A 21,336-nucleotide genomic window follows, 5' to 3' on the forward strand; every position below is an offset into this window, starting at 1 on the left:
GTTACAAAAGAATTTTGGTCAATCTGTGAATTGCTGATATTAGGATTAAACCTCAAATAATTGGTTTTTATTGATAGTCTTTGTTTTTCATTTAAAGGCCTTTTAAGAAAGCACATTGATATCAAGAGGGAGAAAACTCACAAATTCCAAAACATTGGTCAAGACCAAAGCAACTGGCTGCTTTGATATTAATGTTTTATGGCAATTATCTTAGTGGTAGCCTATTGTCATATTTTAGACTCTTTTCAGGGAAAACATCATTTAATTTACTCAGAAGAGAATCTTTGCAGATACCAACAGATGTTTAAGTGCTAACAGAAAAAAAAAATGTTTGGAATATTTTTAGATGTAATTAACACAGCAAATGTTACAACTAATTTGTACCTTTAAAAATTGCTTGCAGCAGTTTTCTTTTTTATAAATAATTTGACCTTGAATAACACAATTTCAGGGGTATAAAAACTTATAAATTAATGGAAGATTTAACATTGGGTTTCTCTATGCATTTTTTTGTTTGTTTTCTTTGCTGTACAAAACAGCTACTCTCAAAAATGATGACAATTCATCACAAGAGCAATTTACAGCCAAGGAAAAGTTTCAGATCTTTTAGGTAATTAAAGTTGATAGATTATTATTGCTGCTGTTCAGTTGCTAAGTCGTGTCTCACTCTTTGCAACCCCCTGAACTATAGCCTGCCAGGCTCCTCCATCTATGACATTGCCCAGGCAAGAATACTGAAGTGGGTTGCCATTTCCTTCTCCAGGGGATCTTCCCAACCCAGGGGTTGAGCCCATGTCTCCTGTATTGGCAGGCGTGTTCTTTACCACTACTCCACCTGGGAGGCTCCCAATTAATTATTAGTTTTAACCAAAGTAAGCATTCAAACTCTCACTGTTGCTCTAGTACATTGAAAAAAAAACTAAACCGGTGTCAGACACTGTGCTCTTATATATGCCAAAAAGGCACAAGAGGAATACACAATCCCTGATAATAAAGAGCTGTTTTGGCTGAAAGATGGATTTTGAAATACTTGTTTTAACTTTAAAAATATCTTTAATGGGATGCTATGACTTTCGCCCCTTACACAAAATGCTATGTCTCAATTCATGAGTAATCATAAAATACAAATTCACCTTCAGAAGGAACATACTGATGTTCAGTTATCAGTCTAAATTGTATTGAAAGTTTTATTACATTTTGTATTTGTAGACAATCTTTGAATCATTTGTGATACCTGAAATATATTTCTATAGGTCAAAAGTATTTACTGCTGCTAGTAAACACAGTAAAGACTAATATGTGTGTTCTCTTTACCTACTTTCTCACTCAAAATATTTTTTAGGAAAAATAATAAAGATACAAATTTAGTCATGCTCTGGACAATTCTGTTCATGATACTGATGCAAGTCAAACTCTGGAAAAATATGTCTTTCTAGAATTGCCTGTTTGTTTTTGGATCTAGTTCTCAATATACCAGTTTTTAATATTCTAGTTGTTCCTAGTAATTGAGCAATCAGGGATGCAATCTCAACCTGCTTATTTTACAGATGTCTTTGAAGTACAAAGGGATTGTGGACATTTGGGGTGAAAATATTTAATCAATAAGTTAAAAATCACTAAGATGTATTGAATTAATTTGGCTTATCTGCTGAGTAAAAGTTAATTTAATTCCCATAATAACTTAATCAGTCAGAAAGAGCACTACAAATTATTTAAGAAAACTTAAAATCATAATTTATTGTTGAGAAATACAAGCTTTGGTGACAATTTTTAAGTAATAGATGTCTCCGGGTCAAACAGCTAGATAAAGGAAAATAACAACTTGAAACCATGTTTCTCTTTTATAGGTCATGTGTTTTGAAGGTTGACCTAAAGTGAATAGACTACCAGTTACTTCTCTAGCAAAAAATGGGTTTATTCAAGATCAACAAAGAACTGCATCATAGGGTCTGCCACCAAGTTGAACCACATGAAAGTCTTCCTGCATGGCAAGGGAAGGAGAACTCTTCTACAGAGGGGAAAAATAAGTTGAGAGGGCTGTAGTAAACCAAGAATCTGTGACTTCATTGACTGAGTTGTTGCCAGGAAGAAGAGGTCTTTCTGTTGGGTTTGGCTGTCCTTGCTTGGTGAGGCTTGTGAGGCTTTTCCTTCTGGTCTCCCAATTCTCTTTTTACTAAGGTTTCTGCTTATCAATTTTTTGTGAAGTATAACTTAAATGCAGTTAAATTAACCCTTCTTTAGATATAAATGTTCAGTTCAGAGTTTTGACAAGTGTATTCAGTTATGTAGCCATCACCACCATTCAAGATACAGACTATTTACATCACTGCATAGTTCCATAATGCCACTTTAAATCAGTACTCTATCCCTCCATCCTCTCCTCTAGGCAATCTCTGATCTTATTTCTGTGTCTGCATTTTTGCCTTTTTCAGAATGCCATGTAAATGGAATCACACATTATAGCCTTTCATGTCTAACTTTTTTTATTAAGCATAATTATTTTGTTATGAATGAATGTGTTGTTGCATGTATAAATATTCTTTTTTTTGATAATGAATATTATTCCATTGTGAGGATGTACCACAATTTCTGTATCCATTTACCAGTTGATAGACCTTCCCTTTTTTTGCTCCTGTGAATAAAACTTCTATAAACACTGTGTGGAAGTACCTTTGTATGGACATATGTTTTTATGTCTCCTGAATTCATATTGAGGTTTGTGATTGCTGTATTTTAGGATTTAACTTTATTAAAATAACTGCCAAATGGCTTTCCAAACTGGCTTTTATATGTTGCATCCTCACAAGCATGTATGAAATATTCAGCTGTCCTACATCTTTGCTAGTGCTTTGTATTGTCTTTTCTTTTTCAGCTTTAGCCACTCCACTAAATGTGTATCTTGGTTCACTTTTAGTTTCACTTGTATTTTTTCTGATGGCAAATGACATTATATCTTCATATGTTGTTGTCTTACATATCAATCTTTTTAAAGTACTTATTTAAATCTTAATCTGTGATCCACTTGTTTATTGGGTAATTTGTAACTTTATAATTGAGTTGCCGAAGAATTGATGCTTTTGAAGTGTGGTGTTGGAGAAGACTCTTGAGAGTCCCCTGGACTACAAGGAGATCCAACCAGTCCATCCTAGAGGAGATCAGCCCTGGGTGTTCATTGGAAGGACTGATGTTGAAGCTGAAATTCCAATATTTTGGCCACCTCATGTGAAGAGCTGACTCACTGGAAAAGACCCTGATGCTGGGAAGGATAGGAGGTAGGAGGAGAAGGGGACGACAGAGGATGAGATGGCTGGATGGCATCACCGACTCGATGGACATGAGTTTGGGTAAACTCTAGGAGTTGGTGATGGACAGGGAGGCCTGGTGTGCTGTGATTGATGGGGTCGTAAAGAATCAGACACAACTGAGCAACTGAACTAAACTGAACTGAACTGAAGAATCCTTTAAAATATACGTATACAAGCTCATTATTAAATACATGTCTTGCAGATACTCTTCTCCAGTATGTAGATTGTCCTTATGTTTCTATATGTGTTTGGAGAACATTTAATTTTAATGAAGCCAAATTCATCGATTTCTTTTTGCATGGTTATTACTTTTTATGTCCTAAGATATTTTGCCTAAACCTGTTTCATAAATATTTTCTTCTCTCTTTTCTTCAGGAATTTTATAACTTTAGGTCTTACATTTAGACATAATATAGTTCAAGTTGTTTTTAATGTGGTGAGAGAAATGGTTCAAAAATATTTTATGATGTTGAATATGATGTCCAATTCTTCCAGAATCTTTTATTGAAATGTTATCTTTTTTCTATTTAATTATTTGGACACATCTGTCAAAAAAATCAGTTGACCACATATGTATGGGTTTATTTTTATGCTCTCTATTCTGTTTCATTGATACGTATTTTACAATAATATCACATCTTGTTTATGACTGTAGTTTTGACTACAGTAAATCTTTTCAAGAGGCAATATGAATTTGCCAACTATGTTCTTCAGTTTCAATATATTTTGCTTATTCAAGATAATTAGTATTTTCATATAAATTTTAGACTAAACTTGTCAAATTTTACCAAAGAGAAAAGAGTGAAATTATGATTTGGAAAAACCAAGTTTTGACTGTATGGACCTTTGTAGGCAAAGTGATGTCTCTACTTTAGAATACGCTGTCTAGGTTGGTCATAGCTTTTCTTCCAAGGAGCAAGTATCTTTTAATTTCATGGCCACATTCACCATCTGCAGTGATTTTGGAGTCCAAGAAAAAGTCTCTCACTGTTTTACATTTTTTCCACATTTACTTGCCATGAGATGATGGGACAAGATGCCATGATCTTCTTTTTTTGAATGTTGAGTTTTAAGCCAGCTTTTTCACTCTTTTCTTTCACCTTCATCAAGAGGCTTTTTAGTTCCTCTTCTCTTTCTGCCATTTGTGTGGTATCATCTGCATATCTGAGGTTATTAATATTTCTCCCAGAAACTTTGATTGCAATTTGTGCTTCATCCAGCTTGACATTTCACCTAACGTGCTCTGCATATAAGTTAAATAAGCAGGGTGACAATATACAGCCTTGAGATACTCCTTTCCGAATTTGGAACCAGTCCATTGTTCCATGTCTGGTTCTAATTGTTGCTTCTTGATCTGCATACAGGTTTCTCAGGAGGCAGGTAAGGTGGTCTGGTATTCCCATCTCTTTAAGAATTTTCCACAGCTTGCTTTGATCCACACAGTCAAGGGCTGTAGCGTAGTCAATGAAGCAGAAGTAGATGTTTTTATGGAATTCCCTTCCTTTGTCTATGATCCAACAGATGTTGGCAATTTGATCTCTGGTTCCTCTGCGTTTTCTAAATCCAGCTTGAACATCTGGAAGTTCTTGATTCTTATATTATTGAAGCCTAGCTTGTAGGATTTTGAGCATGAATTTGCTAGCATTTGAAATGGCTGTGATTGCGCAGTAGTTTGAACATTCTTTGGCATTGCTCTTCTTTGGGATTGGAATGAAATCTGACCTTTTCCAGTCCTGTGGCCACTGCTGAGTTTTCCAAATTTGCTGGCATATTGAGTACAGCACTTTTACAGCATCATCTTTTAGGATTTGAAATAGCTCCACTGGAATTCCATCACCTCCACTAGCTTTGTTCATAGTGATGCTTCCTAAAGCCCACTTGGCTTCACATTCCAGGATGTCTAGCTCTAGGTGAGTGATCAGACCATCATGGTTACCCGGGTGATTGAGACCTTCAGGTACTCTATCAGATCTAATTCCTTGAATCTATTTGTCACTTGCACTGTATAATCATAAAGGATTTGATTTAGGTCATGGCTCAATGGCCTAGTGGTTTTCCCTACTTTCTTCAATTTAAGTCTGAATTTTTCAATAAAGAGTTCATGATCTGAGCCACAGTCAGCTCCCAATCTTGTTTTTGCTGACTATATAGAGCTTTTCCATCTTCAGCTGCAAAGAATATAATCAGTTCGATTTTGGTGTTGACCATCTGGTGATGTCCTTGTATAGGGTCATCTCTTGTGTTGTTGAAAGAGGGTGTTTACTTTGACTCTTGGCAAAACTATGTTAGATTTTGCCCTGCTTCATTTTGTACTGCAATGACAAACTTGCCTGTTACTCCAGGTATCTCTTTACTTTCTACTCTTGCCTTCCAGTCCCCTATGATGAAAAGGACCTTTTTTGCGGGTGTTAGTTCTACAAGGTCTTATATGTTTTCATATTGTAAATAGAATTTTAAATTTATTCTAATTTTTCAATGCTAATAATTAGAAAGAAAATAGAAGTTAGTATACTGATTTTATTCCACCAACTACTAAAGTCAGTTATTGGATCTAATAGGTGTTTTGGTGGAGATTCCTTAGAGGTTAATCATATGATTTATGAATAAATGAAGTTCTATTTTTGTCTTATCTATCTATATACTACATTTATTTATTTATGACTTATTACTCTGGCTAAGATCCAAACTGTGATACCAAGTAGAAATGATGAGAAGATATTGCCAGTCTTAGAAAGCATTCAGTCTTTTGTAATTAGGTATGATATTAGTTGCAGGTTTTTAGTAGATACTTTTTATCATGGAGGCAGTTTTCTTATATTCCTAACTTGCTAAGAGTTTTTATCAGTAATAAATAGTGCATTTTAACAAATGCTTTTTTTGCATCTATTGATATGATCATGTGATTTTCTCTGAAGGCTTGTTAATATGGTGAATTTCATTTTATGTTCTTGAAATTATGGGTTGGATAAATGCAAAAGAATTCTGTCATCTTGATGAATTGACTTCTTTATAATATTAATATATCTGATAATAGTCCTACTTTGTCTGACATTAATGTAATCTCTTCAGCCTTCTTTCATTAGTATTTGCATGGTATATAGTTTCCAACCCCTTTCCTTGAAACCTATTTATATCTTTATATTTAAAGTAATATAGGTTTACTGTATATAGTATAGACTTGAATTTTGGTTTTTTTGGTACACTCTGATAATCGCTGTCTTCTAATTGAAGTGTATATGCACCATTTACAGTGAGAATTATTATTTAGTATGTTGGATGTATGTATTTATCTTCTATTTATTTATCTTGCTAGTTGCTTTCTATTTGTCCTATTTTTCATTATTTTTAAAAAATCTGTTCCTACCTTTTGCTAAATTGAGTATTATTTATGGTAAATTTTATCTACACTATTGATCTATTTGTTTATGTCTTTTATAAAAGTGTTTTAGAAGTTGCTCTCAGGTTTATGATATATTTCTTTAATATATCATAATCTAAACTAAAGCAGTATTTTTATTTTTTGAATAGTGTACGTACTTTACAAGAAATGGTATGTCACTTCTACCATTCTATGTATGATTACTGTTATACCTTTATTTCTATAAAGAAAGTTGATGGTGCAGTGTAAGAATTTTTACCTTATACACAAATATCTCTTAAAACAATTAGAACAATTTTTACTATTTCTGGTTGTCTTCCTTTGTGTAGATCAAAATTTCTGTTGCTACTATGTCAATACTTCTGACTGGATAACTTTCTTTACCATTTTCTTTTCTTAAGGACTGCTGGTAATGAATAATCTCAGGTTTTGTTTTCCTGAACTTTCTCTGTTTTGCCAATTCCTGAAAAATATTTTGCCTGTTTATAAAATTGATTTATTATTATTTTTTTCTTTCAATAATTTAAATATGTTGAACCATTGTCTTCTGGATTTCATAGCTTTTATGAAATGTCTATTTTAATTCTTGACTGTTCTTTTATATATAAAGTTAGAGAATATTAATCTGAGGATCCCTAGGATCTGATTTTATAAGTTTTGTTCATTGTAAGAAAAAATTCTGTAGCATAATTTAACCACTGTTCTGACTACCTTGCAGTAGTGACAGATTAGACTCTGAATGTTAAAAGCATTGTATGAATTCTATAATACAGGAAAGGGAAGGTCTAGTAATCATGATTCATATGCAGTTTCTGCTGTCAAGACTACACTTATAATGGGGGGGGTGGAAGGAAGTGTAAGGTAAATTAATCAGAGAACACGAGTAAAACATATAGCAGTTAAGTTGTAGGTTGATTCATGTTCTTTGTGGAAGAGCAGAAGAAAGAAGAAATCCTTTCTTAAGGTTAAGGAATAATTCCCATGAGTGGACTTTGCAGGAGCATTAGGAGAGCAATCTGAGGTGAAGCTCTATCAAGCCACAGGAGAAATGTATGCTTTTCTAATGTTTGCTCTTGTTTTCTTTAACCATTTTTCCTCTGCTCTTAAACATTTGTCTCCTTATACTGAGACTCCTTTTCTCTATCACATCGTGCTTTCAGAGTGGTTCGTACTCACCTATTGCTATAGCTTCAGTTATTCAAATGACAAATTCGTATCTTCAAGATAAATTTCTCCTTTGAATACCTGTTCTCTATATCCAAATATCTATAAAAGAGTTTCACAACAAAGTGTCACAGGCACTCCAAACAACTCAAGCTCAGTAAGTTACAAACTGACCTAATTATCTCTCTAATAGTTTGTATTTCCATGAATGACATCACCATTCACCCAGTTTTGCAGGCCAGAAATATGAGCATCTTGTTAGTCTCCTCTATCATTTATTTCTCACCACCCAAATTCAGTCAGTCATGAAATCTGAATCCCCCCTGAATCTTCCTCAATCTCTCTCCTCACCTTCCATTAGCATTTACCGCAGTTACTGTTTTCATCACCTCTCACAAAAATTATGCAGCAGGCTCCCAACTAGTTTCTCTAGTTCTATTTTTGTTGCTTCTAATGTGTTCTTCACTTTCTAGGTGACTTCTTAAAAACTGCAAAACCAATTGTGATGAGATAAATGTGAACAGTTCATATATGGCCCTAGTCTTTTAACAAGCTAATAAAGAGAATTCAAGCTTAAACACCCAGACTATATCTTTCTTCCATCCTCTGTATTTAGAAATAAATGTTACTGATTTTTAGATTATCAATTAAAACTTTAATCTGTAAAGACATTCCGGCAATAAAAGCCAACAATGCAAAGATGGTCCAAATTTTAGAATCATATCAAGCTCCTAGGGAAAAATAAAAGTCTAAAGATTAAAAGTCTCTGAAAGTTAAAGACATCAAAATTTCAAATAAGGTCCTGAAATACAATTATTTTGCCCTACAGAATTAAATGTCCAAAGAGATTTCAGTGCTCTTAAATACGTGATTGAACTCAGTCTCATCTAGAAGTGTTCTTGATGCCTTTTCAAAAAAAAGATGAATGTTTTTCCTTTGCAGCTACATTTAGGATGTGCCTTTCATTAGCTTCAAGGTCTCAGAAGTTGTGCTGATTCAGTGCTTAGTCTCTGATGTGCCTAATTTTTCATAAGTCCTGAGAGTTAATGGGACATCCAATACTAGCAGGGCATTAACTCAGTAACTCTTCCAATCAGGCAGTAAAGGCATTAGTAGTACCATGGCCACTTATCAGGAAAAATTTTCTTCCTAATGTTATGGACCAAGGTTGTTGACTTTCTTACTCTTTAAAAGTTGATCAGAGGCCAGGCAGGAAATTAAGGCAAGGCTTTATTGAGAACCCTTCTACAACATCAGGGAGTGAGAACAAACAACAATCTCCCTTGTCCATTCACTGACTCAGGGGAGGAGCGAGCTGGTTCCTTATATAGAGTGAGAGTAGGTAGGGGTGTGTCCAGGGGTCGGACCAGAGGGGTGGCTTAGGTGGTTTGTCCACCTCTTTGGGGTGCAGGAGGCATGCACAGTACTCTGTTTTTTCTCCCAACCCTTTGCTTTTGCTGGCAGCTCTTCAGAAGTGGCAGTCAGGTTGTTTTGGTCTTTTTGTATCTTGTTGTCCCCAATTTGCCCCAACTGTGAATGCACACAGTTATTTTTAGTTTTATAGTTTCTTTGTATTTTTATTTTATAGTTTCTTTGTATTTTGCTGCTTGAGGAGACTTCTGTCTAAGTGCAAGGACTGCAGCAAAGGGTCTCAGTCTCAGCTTGTCTCACTAGAACCCATTACCTGAAGAAAGAGAGTAGATGAAGAAATTTTGCTTTTAGCTCCATGGATGCTAGTTGACTCCAGTGGTCTGGTAAATATGAACCTCAGAACACAAGCTCATCCAGGATAAATTCACCTAGTCACTTCAGTGTTGATTTAGGAAGACCATCCTGTAATACCACTACTTGGTCTCACCCCTGGAGAAGATTCCTCCACATTAAGAAAGTGTAGTAATCATATTTAACAGCATACCAAAAGAAAAAAATGATTGTCAAATAAAATTTTATTTTTGTCTTGTCCCTGGATTAAAAACTCCAGCAAAGTCATGAATTTTCTGCCACGTGTTTGAAAACAGTCCTGCTGTCCCTTTGAACCACAGACATCCTCACTTGTGTTAAGTCTTCCCCCTTTTCCAGTTGAAGGCACTGCAGACTGTGGTGGGAAATTAGAACACAGTAGGCATCTCTTAGTCCTCTGTGCTCACCTCCTTCCCTACTCACTCCCTGCTGTTTAGCTCTCCCATCAAGGTTAAAGTGGGGAAAGGTAGAGGAGACAGTTCTTACTTGAGCTTGTGCTTTTGCATGCAGCTTTGAGTTCTATGTGAGTGCCAGATGTTTACAGATGATTCTTTCTCTCCTGAAGCCTTTTAGTGGCTTTCCACAGGTTTCCTGCTGAGCTCTTTTGCCTTCAGTACCTTGACGCTTCTTTCTTCACAGCAGTAGCTTGTAGTGGTTCCCTCTGAAATTGGGTACATAATGGGGAATAATTTCAGTTACTTTCTTCTTACATTTCCTAGACTCCCCCAGCCAACCCATTGGATAGGACTCTAAGGCAATGAAGATTTGGAGACAGCCCCCGAATCTTCATTCCTTACTCAACAACCTCTGGTGTGAAGAGCAGTCCCTACATAATCACACTTTCCTGCTCTGCCTCCAAAGCAGGAAGTTAGCCTTTCTCTTGCCCTCAAGATTCTCCCAAAAATGTTACAGCCCAGGCTGTATTCTGTTTTAGCTTTTTCTTACTTAACTTCCATACAACTCATTTGTCTGTATTATGAGTTTAGGGACTCAAAGTCCTTGCCTTCTGCCAAATGTCCACATAGATTGTCAAATGGCAGATTGTCCTTAAGTACCAAGTTTCTGTGGAGAAAACCCATACCCAAGAACAATTCTGAGTTCCTTCTATCTTTTTCCTCATACTACCAAGTCTAATCTTGTACTGCTCGCTGAATGACAGGGCAGTAAATCAAGAGACAAGTTGTTGGAGCAAAGAATAGTGATTTTATTTGGAAAGCCAGCAGATGAAGAAGATGGTGGACTAGTGTCTCAAAAAAGCATCTTACCCAAGTTAGAATTCAAGCTTCCTTTATACTAAAAGGGGAGGGGGTATGATTGGTAGTTGCAAATTTCTTGATGTCAGAAACCTTTGTTCTTGCAGCTGTTCTGGTAGGTCAAGTTTTAATGTTCCTGTAAACCTCCAACAAGACAAATATTATTCTCTGTTCTGCAAATTTTTATCTCTGTATGAATGGCAGAATATTATACATTGAGAATGGGCTATACTGTATATTTCAGGTATAGGCAACACTCTTAACTTGTGGCAAAAGCAACAGAATCCAAAGGTAAAAGTAAAAGAAATAGATCTATATGGAATCAGATTTGTTCTTTCCTTTTACGCTCTTTACCCAGGCCATCTTCTAATTTCCACTTGTCAATAAAAGGTACACTTCACTTCTCTCTCCTTTCCTCTAGTTCCAGGCTTATATGGAACATTCCTTTTAGGAAATTATATATATATATATATATATACACATATATATATATATACAGATATATTTACAGATATATATACAGATATATATATATGCATGTATGTTATAAGCAGGATTCTTCATTGTCACTTAGATGTTTATAGTTGAGGTGAGGGATTAGTTCTTTGAAGTTCTGTTTTTGCTTTCCAGTGACTTAAAGAATAGAGAAGGCTCTTCACTGAAGAAGAGAGAAAGAAAGAAGGGAATGTGCAGAGAAAAACTAGATCTATATTTTGAGTTATAACCTTGTTACATAATCTCCCATTCTAAATTTTGCATCCTTCCAAAGAAAGTTCCTTTCTATCTAGGAGCTTTTCCTCTCCCAAGAATGTAGGAGTCAGGGTGCTCTGGACTATGTTTTAATAAGAGTAATTTCTAAGTGACTCTTTGCAAGCCAATGAGCTGTGTGGGTGACAAACTTTCTCCTGACTTCCCAGGCAAATTCACACACCAAAATTCCTATTTTTTTGAAAAAACAAAAAAAAACCTTATTGAAATATAGTTGATTTACTATGTGTGTTAGTTTCAGGTGTACAGCAAAGTGATTATATATAGATAGATAGATATAGATAGATATATTCTTCTTTAGATTCTTTTCCATTATACGTTATTACAAGATATTGAGTATAGTTCCCTGTGCTATACAATAGGTCCTTGTTAACTTTCTATATGATATATATATATAGTATATATATATATTTTAATTCCAAACTCCTACTTTATCCCTCCCCTCCTTTCCCCTTTTATATCCATAAATTTGTTTTCTATGACTGTGAGTCTATTTCTGTTCATTCGTTTCATGGATGTTTATGTTTAAACCTGCCTTCTCTCACAGGAAGGGCACAGTTACCTATTTTGCCAGGTAGAGTCCCTTCCGAAAGAATTGGGATCATTCACCTTTCTGACTCCCACCCCACCTCTACTTCTTACACACACTTGTAACTTCCAAAATGTCATCTTCTTTTTCTTTAAGTGAAAAATCCAACCATACAAAATTTCCTTGATTCTAAGGTACACTTAATTATTTAGCTCCTAATATCTCTAAGGTTGGAATGTAGCTCACAGTTGATGATGATCATAGTTTAATTCTTGCCTGTTCTTTAGTGGTGCATTGGCTAGCATCTAAGATTTGATAGTGTACAACACATAAAATTAGAGAGAATAGACTATGTTCAATAATGATCCTCTATGTTTAACAAGTATCAGTGTCTCATTGTGTCAGTTCAGTTCAGTTCAGTCACTCAGTCGTGTCCGACTCTTTGCGACCCCATGAACTGCAGCACACCAGGCCTCCCTGTCCATCACCAACTCCCTGAGTCCACCCAAACCCATGTCCATCGAGTCCTTGATGACATCCAACCATCTCATCCTCTGTCGTCCCCTACTCCTCCTCCCCTCAATCTTTCCCAGCATCAGGGTCTTTTCAAATGAGTCAGCTCTTCGCATCAGGTGGCCAAAGTATTGGAGTTTCAGCTTCAACATCAGTCCTTCCAATGAACACCCAGGACTGATCTCCTTTAGGATGGACTGGTTGGATCTTCTTGCAGTCCAAGGGACTCTCAAGAGCCTTCTCCATCACCACAGTTCAAAAGCATCAGTTCTTCGGCGCTCAGCTTTCTTTATAGTCCAACTCTCACATCCATACATGACCACTGGAAAAACCATAGCCTTGACTAGACAGACCTTTGTTGGCAAAGTAATGTCTCTGCTTTTTAATATGCTGTCTAGGTTGGTCACAACTTTCCTTCCAAGGAGTAAGCGTCTTTTAATTTCATTGCTCTACCTTTGTGTACCTTTGTCTTTTTAAACTCTTTTTATTACTGTGAAAATTTTTAATAACTATCTTACTAATTTCACTGCATGTTGACCCTAAATACTATAGTTTTATCTTTAAAAATCTGAGTACAGTTTATTATGTAGCACCTTTATTATAACACCAGCAAAACTTATTTTTTAACATATTTTTATGTGTTAATGTATTCTAATGCTAAATGCTTTTTAAATTTTTCTCAGTTGACCTCAAAAAAGTTTTTATATGTAGTTTGTTTGAATCAAATTTCAAATAAAGTCTCTTTTATTTATGTTCACTGCTGCCATTCATTTTTTTCTGTCATTGACTTTTGAGGAAACCACATCATTTGACAGAACGCCCCAATTCAAGATTTGTCTGATTACCTCCTTATGGTACAATTACTATTCTGTCCACTCTGTTTCCTGTGAATTAGAAATTAGAGATAAAAGCCTGATGATACTCAGTTCCAATATTTTTGGCCAGTATACTTCAGAACTAGTACTGTGTACTTTGTATTGTAGCATGTCAGGGGGAACACCATGCCTGGTTGTACCACATTTAGAGATGATAAATTTTAGAATTGATCTTTCCTTAGCAGTCTATTTTTGTTTTCAATGAATGAAATTGACTCTCAAATCTTTCCAAGGATATGAGACACATGTTAATGTTCATCTCTTTCTTTCTTTGAGTTCTCTTTCAAACTCTTTTTCACAAATCATGGCCATCCATCCACATAATGTATGAATGCCTATTCTACAGAACGATAGGTCAATAGCAAAGGACTTCTTCCTTAAACAGAAAGACTGATTAGAATTCCTGTATAAATGTGTGGGTTATGGTCATATATATGTTTCTATTTTAGGTCCACAAAGGCAAACTGGAATATGCTAATGTCAAAATGAACCTGGGAGTGGAGCACTTTAAAATATTTCCTCCAAGCTGGAGATGTTCTTTATCTTTCCTCGTATGAGGAAGAACGAGGAAATGACTCTGGCCTGAGATATCTAGATAAATTACTTCAATGAATATAACCAGAAATTACACAGAAAGAAATTTATTTAATCTTTTCTGAAATTAAATAGGAAGTTACTTGATATTTGGAATTTTCTGCATTCATAGTAACTTTCTTAATTCCACATTTCTTAAATAATAACAAGCTAAAATATATTTCCTATCTTTAAAAGCTAAGTGCCTTTTTTTTCTTTCATAGAAATATCTAATTTTGTTTGCTTACTTGTTCTTGTTTATATTTTAGAAGTTTGAGTTAGAGAGGCACCCAGAAGAATTAATATTCATAATTCATATGCATGGTCCCCAAAGCATTATAAACAGCAAAAAAATAAAGTTTCAGAGGAACATAATGTTCTCCCTGGTAGGAGGAAGTAATAATGAAATTAGGCATGAAGATGCAAAATAGAGCAGTTAGTAGCTCTCTGAGGAACCCTTGTTTAAAATTCAATGATCATTTTATTTTAAATGTGATTAACATTGTATCACTAATGTAGTACTCTGTGGTGTTTAACATTTTGGAAAGTTCAGATACATTTCAGAGATATAAACACAAAATCTTTGGGTTAGAAATTAATAAGCGAAACAGAAAATATGTAGGAAATTTTGGTACTTTTTGATAGAAATGATTCAGTAGATGTGCCCATGATAGGAAACTCTAAAGACAGGGTCACCCATTTGCATATGATGTTTCTGGGAGTATGCTGCTAACTTGATATATTTTAAAATATTTTTTGGAGAGACACTGCAAACTTACATCTTTTACTAAAACATATTACCCAACTAACATGATTATTATACGTTTTAATTTGTGAGAGCTTTGTTCTCAAAGTATTCTTCAGAATATTAAGTTTCCCTGATGATTTTTTTTAATCATGAAATAAGTTTGGGAAATACTGAATTAAACAACATTAAGCAGATTTCTGTAAACTTCAGAGAGTTTTCAGCATGTTTTACACATTATGATTCCTCAAAAATGGAGTATAGCATGTGGTGATTTTGAAAGTTATTTGATCACTTTCCTCCAGATTTTTCTTATTCCTCACATAAATAGTAGTTTTTTATTGTATGCTGGGCATTGTGAGTGGTAAAGTGTAGGCACTGAATTCTGTTTATTAAAGGTATTGTGTTTTATAAGTTTTACTCCAACAAACAGTTAAATGACTGGCATATCATATTGTTCTTGTGGAAGACTGGCTTTAGACATTATTGTAGTAAATCTATTCTTGTTAGTGTTTTTTAACCACTTGTCCTTATGTTTTTAACCCCTGTGGTATGGTCTTCGTTATTAAAATATGAGTCCTCCATGGAGGACTTTCACTGAAGTTTGAAAGGCTTACCAAGCCCCTATTTCAGGCTTCTAGGCGTTGCTCTCCTTGGAAACATCACTCATGCATAGTATTTTAGACGTTACCTCAATGTGTATCTTACACATATTTTAATGTACACAGTTTATAAAAACTTCCTTTGCTGAATTTCACCACTAAATTTTATAGCCTCACTGGCAACCTTGAACTCAGATCTCTGATTCAGCAGCCCAGTAAAACAGATACTTTCTCCTGAGTTGGTCTCCTATGTGCAACCCTATGGGTTCTAACTCCCTTTTTAATAGTGCTCTTTGTGTTCTATTGAGCACACTTTAGTGATTGCTACTAAATGATGCAATTCATTGAATTTAATCCAAAATACCTGTACCTTATTAAAGATAATGTGAAATTTAAAGAAAGCAAAGAAAAAAGTATATATTTACCTGAGATAAATATCACCAACATTAATATTTTGTTATATTTTCTTCTGGTATATTTCTATATCCATAGCACTTTTAAATACAGGGTTTTTATTACACTTTATGTTAAATATTATAACATGCCCCTCACGCTTAGAAATACTATAAGTAGTTTTCTACATGAAGCAGTAGATTGCTTAATGGTTTCATTAATATTCCAGCAGGTTTATTTGGCCATTCCCTATTTTTTAAATTAGCTTTTTAAAAGTCTAAGTTTCATATTTTTATAAATTCTGAGAAAATTTAGCTCATAAGCATATTTTAAATTAAGTATTTTTTCCATAAGGTATTTTCTGAGAGTTATACTTTCTAGGCCAAAGGATATAAACCTATTTAGGCCTAATAAAAACACATTAAAATAGCAATATATGCAAAACTTCTTCCACAGGACCCTATTATATTTGTGCATTGGTGTTTTGAAAAATAAAAATGCTAACACAATAAGTAATCAGGGTTGTTACAGTGTTTCTATTTACATTTTTGTGGTCGCCAGTAAGTATGCATAGTTTCAGATTTGTTTAATTAGTATAATCTCTTTTCTGTTAATTAAGTATTAATAACTAAAATATTGTGGTGATCACAGTATTATTCTCATTAATTTGTATGAAGTTTTATAAGTTTAAACCTTAGCCATTTATAAATACAAGTATTTTTCCCAGGTTTTTATTGCTGAATCATATATCTAAGCTATTAGAGTAATACATTTTTTATTAAAAAACATCCCTAACTAGTACAATCTTCTGCTTGTGATATTCTTTTTTAATTGGTCTTATTTCTTCTTTCCTCACTTCCTGTCTCACTTGGCATGGGTCTCTATTAAGCAGCTGAGAGAATAATTTTAAAACATAAATCATATCACATCATTTCCTAATCAAAACCGTCCCACCTCAGAGGAAAATCCAGAATCCTTTACATAATTCCTAAGGCCCTGTATGATGTCAAACATCTACTATAACTCTTCTTCTTACTCAATCCACTCAATTCCCTTACTTCAATCCCCTTGAAGGAGGAACCAGACAGACAGGCTGCATCTTGAAAGCAGGACTCCATCTTGGGCTGGACTGTGGACTTTGAGCTATATGCCCAGTATCTATGGAAACGACATACCAACTGGAAAACCAGACCCCCCAGGATGGAAGAGCCCCAGGGCTTGTACCTAGACTCTCCATTGACTAAAATAATACCTTAATTATCTGTGTAACTGAATAGAATCGTAAATTCTATTATGCTTATTGGGGTATTACCGCAGACCTATTGATAATTGTCCACTGTTAAATACCTAGGCTTAAGGCATATGAATCATGGGTTAACTTTGATTGTATCTTTCTTTTCCTTTGTTCAGACTAGTTTCAGAGAATTTGGGGAGGTGGGTTTGACACGTACACTTAGGGTTTATAAGGTTTTCACAAAAACTGGTCAGGATCCTTGGCTAAGAGGAGACTCTGCCTTGGGTCCTCTGGTGTAGTAAACTGCACTCCACTATCTGCACTGTCCTTCTGAGTGAATTTGTTTCCTGGAACACATGGGTATAACACCCTTACCTGACCTTCTTACCTTTCCTGGAACCTCAATACATATTTCTACCTTGGGGCCTTGTATTAATATTCTTTTAAACTAATCAACCTGTCCAAATAGTCATATGGCTCAATTCCTTTCTTTATTTAGATCTCCTCTTAAACAACAAATACTCAGAGAAGTTTTATCTACGATGATAGAGTTCACATCTTTCTTCATCCCAATCTCTTTTTTCAGGAGTCATAGTATATCCTGTATTTTCAGACACACAGACACAGACACACACACACTTTGTTTTGCTCATTAGATTAGAAGCCCTGAGAGGTTGGGTTTTATGTTTGTTTGTTTGTTTCTCTCTCTCCCCCTCCCTCCCTATTTCCTCTTCTTTCTTTCTTCCTTTCTTTCTTTTTAATGTTGAATGCATTGGACCTAGAATAATATCTGCATGAAAAAACTAGAAGAAGCTTAAAAATATATGAAAGAAATGAAATTACAATCATTATTAACATTTGGACATAATTGTGTCTTTAGAATTTATTATAGATCTTATAGAATTTATAATAAATTTTTGAATTTAACATTTAGAGTAACTGTGACTTCCCTGGTGGCTCAGACGGTAAAGTGTCTGCCTTCAATGCAGGTGACCCAGGTTCAATCCCTGGGTTGGGAAGATCTCCTGAAGAAGGAAATGGCAACCCACTCCAGTATTCTTGCCTGGAAAATCCCATGGACAGCGGAGCCTTATAAGATACAGTCCATGGGGTCTCAAAGAGTCCAACATGACTGAACTTTACTTTCACTTTAGAGTAACTATGGAAATATTTATTCAACTTTTTACTTGACTTTCTTCTAAGCATTTTTTATGTCATTACATAGTCCATAGTCTTCATACTGAAGATTATTTCTCAATTATAACTGAATATCACACCAAAATTACACTTTTTAATATCAATAACCTCAGATATACAGATGACACCACCCTTATGGCAGTAAGTGAAGAGGAACTAAAAAGCCTCTTGATGAAAGTGAAAGAGGAGAGTGAAAAAGTTGGCTTAAAGCTCAGCATTCAGAAAACTAAGATCATGGCATCTGGTCCCATCACTTCTTGGGAAAAGGATGGGAAAACAATGGAAACAGTGTTAGACTTTATTTTGGGGGGCTTCAAAATCACTGCAGATGGTGATTGCAGCCATGAAATTAAAAGCTGCTTACTCCTTGGAACAAAAGTTATGACCAACCTAGACAGCATATTAAAAAGCAGAGACAGTACTTTGCCAACAAAGGTTCGTCTAGTCAAGGCTATGGTTTTTCCAGTAGTCATGTATGGATGTGAGAGTTGGACTATAAAGAAAGCTGAGCATTGAAGAATTGATGCTTTTGAACTATGGTGTTGGAGAAGGCTCTTGAGAGTCCCTTGGACTGCAAGGAGATCCAACCAGACCATCCTAAAGGAGATCAGTCCTGGGTGTTCATTGGAAGGACTGATGTTGAAGCTGAAACTCCAATACTTTGGCCACCTCATGCGAAGAGTTGACTCATTGAAAAAGACCCTGGTGCTGGGAAGGATTGGGGGCAGGAGGAGAAGGGAACGACAGAGGATGAGATGGTTGGATGTCATCACCAACTCCATGGACATGAGTCTGGGTAAACTCCAGTAGTTGGTGATGGACAGGGAGGCCTGGCGTGCTGCGATTAATGGGGTAGCAAAGAGTCAGACACGACTGAGTGACTGAACTGAAATGAATTAAAAATTTAGCTTAAATATTTTGTTAATTAATAAGTTTTATCATCTAAATTAATTAGTAAAGTTATGCCATTTTAAGTTAGTTTAAAGTAAATTCACATTTTCTTTTTCTTTAAAACTTTACATTTTTGAAAGCCATTTGTTTTTAAAAATTATTAAAAGTAAACTGTTCCTAATGTGTATTAAATTTGCTCAAATCCAATATATTGCTACCATTTCTTTTTCTTACAAAAGCTTATTTCTGTGAACATTTTTCTTGACTGAGTTTTCCAATTATTTTTTAGTGTTACTTTAAAACAATACAACCTCTATATTTTTGAGTGCTGCTATTTTTCAGCTTGTTAACTTACTTAGATTACTTTTTTCCTCTTCCATTTGATTTATTCAACTCAGCTAATTTTTTCCTTTTTATTTTCAAATAATGAGAGCATTTAGATTTATAATGTTATCTTTGTTCAAATTCAATTAATTTTTGTCTGTGTTTATTTTTAAATATTGACTTAACAGTATATTAAATTCCACCTTGATACAATATTTAATAAAAGGATGCTTTTAAATATTCAAAGAGTAGAAAATTTTTAATTATTTATTTGATGAAAGTTTTAATTAGAAACTTTCTAATTAAAACTACTCTAGAAACTAAAAAGTAGCTTCTAAAAACTATTCAGTTTTAATTAGAAAGTACACCTAATAAATTCCCTTTTACTGTTTTCTAAGTATTTATGGAGATAAATCTGATCATTTTTATTAAGTTTCCTTTGGTATAATTATTTTTGTTCTAGTACTATTTTATTGTCTTTATTAATGCTAGAACGGTTATTTTTAAATCGTCTGTTTCTGTACCATAAAGTGAAACTTTATATCTTTTTTGTTTTCCTCTTTAAATTTTACATATAGATCTATTACTTGTTTGTGTCTCCATGACTATTTATTTTCTTTTTGTTTTAACCTTACTATGTCATATTGTCTTAAAACACATAGGCAAATTACGGATTTTTTTTAAATACAAAAATTTTAAAAATGACTTTTCATAGAGAGGTATAATTAATGTCATACATTTTCTTGACTACTATGATTTTATATATATACATACATATATATATATGTATGTATATATATGTATGTATAAAGCTTTTTGAAACCAGAAAAATAAGTGTGGTACCCATTTATCAATGATGAAGAAGGATATTTGTTTTGCTAGTCAGTTTTTTGGCTGCGAATCTAAGATTTTAACTTCCAGAGTTAATGTGTGTATATATACATACATATTTAATTAAAAATTGTATACTGTCATTTTTCCATCTATTGTGATCACAGTTTCAATAGTTATTTAGACACATCCCCACACATTCAATGATTTCATTGATCACAAATACTAGTACCTTTCTATCTTGTTTTTCATACTTTTTGGTTTACTCATTAAGAGTCATTCATATGCCTTATGTATTTGAATAATTTTTTCTGAAATAATACACATTAATGATATGTTTTTATAGACCCTGAATGTATAAAAAGTTATTCCTAATTAGTCTCTTTTAGCTACAACTTGATAGAGAAGAGAATTCTTAGTTATGGCCTCTATCCCTTAATTCACATATTGCACTAGTAGTCTCTTATATTTGTGTGTGTGTGTTAGTCGCTCAGTCATGTCCAACTCTTTGGGACCCCATGGACTATAGTCTGCCAAACTCCTCTGTCCATGGAATTTTCCAGGCAAGAATAGTGGAATGGATTACCATTTCCTACTCCAGGGGACCTTCCCCACCCAGGCATCTAATCCATGTCTCTTGCGTCTCCTGCCTTGGCAGGCAGATTCTTTACCGCTGCACCACCAAGGTCCACTTTCTGAGATAAAGCATACTCTCTTCATCTAGGCTGATGGTTCCCAAACCCAAAGTAGTGAAACACAATGAGGTGACCCACGATGATCCAAGCCTTCATGTAATTCTTTCCCCTGGCCTGTGGGTAGAGTTCATGATTTGCTTCTAACTAGTTTTTATGTAATATATGGCAATGTAATGGGATGCTCCCCACAAAATTATATTTTGTTGTGCTAAGACTCTGTCTGAGGAGACTGGAAAAAGAAATTCTACTGGTCCTGATGAAATACATAACAACGTTATGAACGTTATACCTGTGAAGACAGTCATACACTGGGGATCTTGTGAGC

The 21,336-nt window shown here is 34.6% G+C and overlaps 1 long non-coding RNA gene across 1 annotated transcript in view; it reads right to left on the bottom strand.

Moving 5' to 3' along the window:
• Positions 1-9,778: 9,778 nt before the first annotated feature.
• The window catches only part of LOC145524680 (uncharacterized), a 51,738-nt gene continuing 40,180 nt past the window's right edge, over positions 9,779-21,336 (bottom strand). Inside the window, exons 5-6 of the long non-coding RNA XR_014067762.1 lie at positions 10,075-10,249; positions 9,779-9,943 (exon numbers count right to left, since the gene is read on the bottom strand). This is a non-coding gene — a long non-coding RNA (uncharacterized LOC145524680). The remainder of the gene's footprint in view (positions 9,944-10,074; positions 10,250-21,336) is intronic.

Source organism: Giraffa tippelskirchi, chromosome 2, assembly GCF_054371585.1.
Source record: "Giraffa tippelskirchi isolate mGirTip1 chromosome 2, T2T-mGirTip1v1.2.pri, whole genome shotgun sequence".
Lineage (NCBI taxonomy): Eukaryota > Metazoa > Chordata > Mammalia > Artiodactyla > Giraffidae > Giraffa > Giraffa tippelskirchi.